This window comes from Rutidosis leptorrhynchoides, chromosome 2, assembly GCF_046630445.1.
Source record: "Rutidosis leptorrhynchoides isolate AG116_Rl617_1_P2 chromosome 2, CSIRO_AGI_Rlap_v1, whole genome shotgun sequence".
NCBI classification, from domain to species: domain Eukaryota; kingdom Viridiplantae; phylum Streptophyta; class Magnoliopsida; order Asterales; family Asteraceae; genus Rutidosis; species Rutidosis leptorrhynchoides.
In genome coordinates, this window is record NC_092334.1 from 58397228 (window position 1) to 58404162 (window position 6935).

The following is a 6935-nucleotide window of genomic DNA, read 5'->3' on the forward strand; positions in this document are numbered from 1 at the left end:
ATATATATATAGGTTAAACCTATAACTCACCAACATTTTTGTTGACGTTTAAAGTATGTTTATTCTCAGGTGAATATTAAGAGCTTCTGCTGTTGCATACTAAATAAGGACAAGATTTGGAGTCCATGTTTGTATGATATTATGTAAAAACTGCATTCAAGAAACATATGTCGATGTAATATATTTCTATTGTAAACCATTATGTAATGGTCGTGTGTAAACAGTATATTTTAGATTATCATTATTTGATAATCTACGTAATGCTTTTGAAACCTTTATTGATAAAATAAAGGTTATGGTTGTTTTAAAAATGAATGCAGTCTTTGAAAAACGTCTCATATAGAGGTCAAAACCTCGCAACGAAATCAATTAATATGGAACGTTTATAATCAATATGAACGGGACATTTCACTAGAAAACTCCTAACTCCTCTAACATTGGTGGGATGTGGAAGTTTAGCAATTACATCTACTTTAGCTCTATCCTCTTCAATTTCTTCTTTTGAGATTTTATGACCAAGAACGATGCCTTCTTTAACCATAAAATGGCATTTCTCTCAATTAAGAACTAGATTTGATTGTTTGCATCTAATAAGCATTCGTTCAAGATTAACTAGACATGATTCAAATGTATCACCGAAGACTGAAAATTCATCCATGAACACTTCCATGCATTCTTCTATCATGTCGTGAAAAATCACCATCATGCACCTTTGAAAGGTTGCAGGGGCGTTGCAAAGTCCAAATGACATGCGCTTGTAAGCAAAAGTACCATAAGGGCAAGTGAATTTGGTTTTCTCTTGATCCTCGGGTGCTATTGGAATTTGAAAATATCCGGAAAAACCATCAAGAAAACAATAGTAACTATTTCTGGCTAATCTTTCCAACATTTGATCAATAAAAGGTAAGGGAAAGTGATCTTTTCTGGTGGTGTCATTTAATTTTCTATAATCAATACAAACACGCCATCCTGTTACAGTCCTAGTAGGAATAAGCTCATTTTTCTCATTTGTAATGACAGTCATGCCACCCTTTTTAGGCACGCATTGAACTGGGCTTACCCATGGACTATCAGAAATTGGATAAATTAAACCTGCATCTAGCAGTTTAATAATTTCTTTCTTAACAACATCTTGCATATTAGGATTTAGTCTTCGTTGGCGTTGCACATACGTTTTATGACCTTCTTCCATAAGGATTTTATGTGTGCAATACGAAGGACTTATTCCTTTAATATCATGAATCTTCCATGCAATAGCTGGTTTATGAGCTTTTAACACAGAAATGAGTTGAGATTTTTCATTTTCAGTAAGAGAAGACGATATTATTACAGGTAATTCAGATTCACCATGTAAATAAGCATATTCCAAATAGTTTGGAAGTGGCTTTAACTCTAATATCGGTGGATCTTCTATCGATGATTTATATCGATATCTGTCTTCTTCTTTTAGCATTTGAATTTCTTCTATTGTTGGTTCATATCCATTAGCCATAAGTGTAGCTAACATTTCAATTTCATCAATTGGTTCAGTACTTTCTCCTAAAGAACATTCTCCTGTTCCTTGTAATTCTGGAAATTCTTCTAACAAATCTGCATGTGTATCTATAGTTTGAATATAATAACATGTATCATCTGCAGATTGCAGTTGTTGCATGGCTCTATCAATTGAAAAGGTAACACTCTCGTCCTCTATACTTAGGGTCAGTTTCTTACCAAACACGTCTATTATTGCTTTAGCAGTGTTTAAGAATGGTCTTCCTAATATGAGAGGTACTCGAGAATCTTCTTCCATGTCCAGGATAACAAAATCTACTGGAAATAATAAAGTACCAACTTTAACTAGCATGTTCTCCATTATCCCTCTAGGATATTTTCCCGATTTATCGGCTAGTTGTATGTTTATTCGTGTTGGTTTCAGTTCTCCAAGGTCTAGTTTAGCGTATAGTGAATACATCATTAAATTTATACTAGCACCTAAGTCTGCCAATGCATCTATTGAACTGAGACTACCCAGAAAACATGGAATTGTGAAACTTCCAGGATCTGATAATTTTTCTGGTATCTTATTCAACAGCACTGCTGAACAATTAGCATTCATAGTAACAGCCGAGAGTTCTTCCATTTTCTTTCTATTTGTGATTAGATCTTTTAGAAATTTAGCATATCTAGGCATTCCTGAAATCACATCAATGAAAGGAAGATTTACATTTATTTGTTTAAACATATCCAAGAATTTGGATTGCTCAGCTTCAAGTCTCTCTTTTCTCATTTTACTCGGGTAAGGAAGTGGTGGTTGGTATGGTTTAACATAAGGTTTATCCTTAACTGTGTTATCTTCATTAACCTTTTCAACTACCGGTTCTTTTTCCTTATCTTGATCAGATTGTGGTTCTTGTGGAGTAGGAATAGCTTCCTCAGAAATTACAGGTATTTCAGGTGGTTTAAGTATAATACCACTTCTTGTGGTAATGGCTTTAGCTGTTTCATTTCGGGGGTTAGCATTTGTATCACTAGGTAGACTTCCCGGTTTTCTTTCACCTATTAACCTTGCTAGGTTGCTCACTTCTTGTTCCAAATTTTGAATAGAAGCTTGTTGATTTCTAAATGCTTGAGCATTTTGTTCATTGGTTTGTTTCTGAGATGTGAAAAACTGCGTTTGAGATTCAACTAGCTTCGTCATCATATCTTCTAATTTTGGCTTTTTATCATCGGTTTGTGGTGGTTTGTTTTGAAAATTAGGTCTTTGCTGATTGTAAGTATTATTGGATACTTGTTGATTTCTAGGACCTTGTTGGTTGTTGTATGGAACATTTCGATTATAATTCTGGTTTTGATTGTAAATTGGTCTTGGCGGTTGATAATTATTCTGATAATTATTTCCAGGCCTTTGGTTTATGTATGAAACATTCTCTCTTTGTTCCAGTGTTAGTTCAATACTGAGACAATCTTTTGTCAAATGTGGTCCTCCACACTGCTCACAACTAATTCGTATTGAGTGTATATCCTTAGTCATCTTTTCCATTCCTCTCTCGACAGCATCTATCTTTGCAGAAATGGAATCTAAGTCATGGCTAGAATCGGCTCTAGCTGCTTTAGATGATCTAACGATATCTTTTTCTTGGTGCCACTCATGTGAGTGGGAAGCAGTGTTATCAATAATTTTGTAAGCATCAGTTTCTGTTTTCTTCATAATGGAACCACCAGCTGCTAAATCTATGTCTTTTCTTGTAGTGATGTCGCATCCTTGGTAGAATATTTGTACTATTTGACAGGTGTCTAAACCATGTTGCGGACATCCTCTCAATAACTTTTCAAATCTGGTCCATGCCTCATATAGAGTTTCATTTGGTTACTGTGTGAACGTAACAATTTCTCCTTGAAGTCTTACTGCTTTAGATGCCGGAAAGAATTGTTTAAGAAATTTTTCAACTAAAACGTCCCATGTATCAATCGCCCCTTCAGGTAACGATTCCAATCAATCTTTGGCTTCTCCCTTTAAAGTCCACGGAAATAACATGAGATATATCTGTTCATCCTCCACTTCTCTTATTTTAAATAGAGTGCAGATCCTATTAAAGGTACGAAGATGTTCGTTTGGATCTTCCTTCGGCGCACCACTAAATTGGCATTGATTAGTTACCATGTGTAGAATTTGTCCTTTGATTTCATAATCTGGCGCATTAATGTCTGGTTGAGTAATTGTGTGACCTTGGCCAGTGCGTTTAGCTCTCATTCGGTCTTCCATACTTAAAGGTTCCAGATTCTCCATGATTGAATTTGTTGAATCTGAATCACTAGAGGATTCTGATTTAATGGTTGGTTCCTCAACAATCTCTGTTTGAATGATTGGTGGTTCCGGAGGAAAGATTAATGGTTCAGGATCTATGAATTGTCCCTGAATATTCTCCGGTTTCTCAATTGTGAGGTCGGGTTCAAAAAATGGATTATCGGAAATTTGAATTAGAGTACTTGGTCGACTGGATGACGATTCTAAAGAAAAAATATTTGCTAGATGTCTTGATCGAGTTACAGGTGGTGAACGTACAAAAGGTGGTGAACGTTTTGCTCGGTGCATTCACTGAATATCCTATAACCTATTAGTTTTTAAAAAGAAAGAAAAATTATATAAGTTATCCAATTAATAGACTTTTCTGATTTTGCCCACGTTTTGAATAGCCAAAAGATGCAGCAGAGGGGCAGGATTCGTTTGGTCTCAATATAATTGAGTACTGTTTGGCTCCAATAACCCGGTCCACGTACAAATCCAACTATTACTACGAACCAGAAAATTTTAATGTCTATCAATTTAACCACTTAAAATAAATTTTCGTAATTTAAAGAAATTTTAGAGAAGAAGATAGAAAATTCTATGTCCTAAAACTAGAATGGCGAGAAATAAGAGAGAAAAAGAGCGCGTCGAAAAACGTCGAAAAAAATAAAAAAGCGAAAAATAAAAGGCGTTGAAAAATAAAAATAAGAAAGTAGCGCGTCTAAACTTAAAAAGGCACTAAAAACTAAAAATTAAAAGTTGCGTCTAAAAATATTAAAGCTTAATAGAAAAACTATATCCCAAATGGCAATATCTTAAAAAGGTACTAAAAACTTAGAACAACGTCGCAAAATTCTAAAGTACCTAAATCTTAGTCTAAATAAAAAGCACTTAAGGGATTTTACGGCAAAGCCTAAAAACCTAGAAGTAAAAATAACTATGGCAAAAACTATGACTTAAAACTAAATACGAGCGAAAAATACAAAAATTACGCTAAAACGAATAAAAAGATGCAAAATATAAAAAATATACTAAAAGTTGTAAAAAGTACAATTTTTATAAAAATATTATTTTTATATAAAACTATTAATTTTATATATTTAATAAAACTTAAAAATACAAATTAAATAAAAACTAAAACTAATTAATTTAAAATTAAAACCTAATTAATATTAATATTAATATAATTAAACACTAATTTCGCATTAAATGAGTACCAGGTTTGACCTGTCAGAGGACCTCCGCGAGTGCGGTATGGCCCAGTTCAAATTCTCCGCGAGTCGCGGAGGGTTCAATTTCAGCTCAGAAGGGTTCGATTTCTATAGGTTCAGTTTTTTTTTTTTAAACTTATATTTTTATAAAAAGAACTTGATAAAAACTTTTATTTTTTTTTAAATATAGCGTTGCGCTTTAGGCGTTTATGTTCCCCGGCAGCGGCGCCAAAAATACTTGATGTTATGCGAAGCGTATATGAAATAGCTTATATTTTACTAGGAAATACTATTAAATATGATACAATTTTACACAAGATATTTATTTATTTATAGAATGGATATACCTAAACCTTGCTATAACACTTATAGGCAGTGTACCTAATCGTACAGTAGTGTAGTTTTTAGTAAGTCCGGTTCGTTCCACAGGGAAATCTTTTAAACAAAGCTTAACGCTATATTAGTTTTATCTTATAAAAATACAAATATATATAAGTAATATTATTATTATAAAAAGGGGGTTTTTATCGTTTAATGACCGGTTTGTCGATTTTTAAAACTTTAGTCGCAGTTAAAACCTAATGTAAAATATTAAATAAATAAAAGACTTAATTTAAAGCGTAAAATAAATAACGATAATGAAATTGCAATAAATAAAAGTGCGATGAAATAAAATTGCGATAATTAAAAAGTTCGATAATTAAAAGTGCAATTAAATACAATGACAATAAATAAAAATGTGATAATTAGAAGTGCAATTAAATATGAAAATAAAGGAATTATGCTTATTTAAACTTTCGTAATCATGATGTTTGACGTGTTGATTTTAGTTTATTCCCATGGGTTAATTGTTCTTTGTCCTGGATTATTTAATATGTCCGTCTGGTTTTTGTCCACAACAGTCCATCAGTCATAAATATAAAGTGCGAGTTTCCTCGTCAAATTATCCTTATATCCGAAGTCAAATATTCCAACTAATTGGGGACTTAAACTGTAACAAGGTCTTAATACTTTGTTTAATAATTACACCAGGATATCGACTGTGTAACCCAAGGTTTTAATACTTTGTTAACAATTATGCCAAGTATCCTTGTACATAATTTCACCTTGTTTTAATAAGTCTATTAACTATTAATCCATTCCCATGTCCGGTTAAATGAACGATTATTCGTACATATAAATATCCCGCCCATCGTGTCCGATCGAGTGTATGTGGTTATTTATAGGTACGTCCAATTGTAAATCTTTATATTAAAATTAACAAACTATCATTTAGTTAAACAAATATAAAGCCCATTAATAGCCCATAGTTTAATTTCCACAAGTGTCGTTCTTTTGTCCAAACCCCAATTATGGTACAAAACCCAATTACCCAATTTTAGTATTTTAGCCCAACATCATGATTACTTCGGTATTAAATAAGCATAATAATAACTTAGCTACGAGACATTAAATTAAAAAGGTTGAACATAACTTACAATGATTAAAAATAGCGTAGTGTTACACGGACAGAATTTCGACTTACACCCTTACAACATTCGCTAACATACCCTTATTATTAGAATTTAAAATTAAAATTATTATATATATATATATATATATATATATATATATATATTACGTATATTAGAAAAGAAAAAGAAGTAAATAATCGGTCGAATTGCATGGCCTTTTATAGGCAGATTACTGTTTTTGTGTGCTCCGCGAGTGCGGTAGGTTTTGCCTTTATAAGCTCCGCGAGTGCGGAGCTGTGGAATCCAGCTCACACAAGTTTGGCTCCTAGTTTGCCGACGGATTTTATTATATAAATATAATATAAATATATAATTTATATAATTAATTATATATTATATTATATTTATATACATAATTAATTTGTAACTTTCGGTCCGTTGCATCGTACGTTGAAAGCTGGTTCATGTCTCGGTTCCGGATTTTCGAACGTCCTTTCGTAT

The 6935-nt window shown here is 32.6% G+C and overlaps 1 non-coding gene across 1 annotated transcript; it reads left to right on the plus strand.

Annotated features, from left to right (window-relative positions):
• The first annotated feature begins 3278 nt into the window (after positions 1-3278).
• LOC139894958 (small nucleolar RNA R71) lies at positions 3279-3385 on the plus strand. The gene has a single exon (XR_011775431.1). It is a non-coding gene; the product is annotated as a small nucleolar RNA R71 (small nucleolar RNA).
• Positions 3386-6935: the final 3550 nt, after the last annotated feature.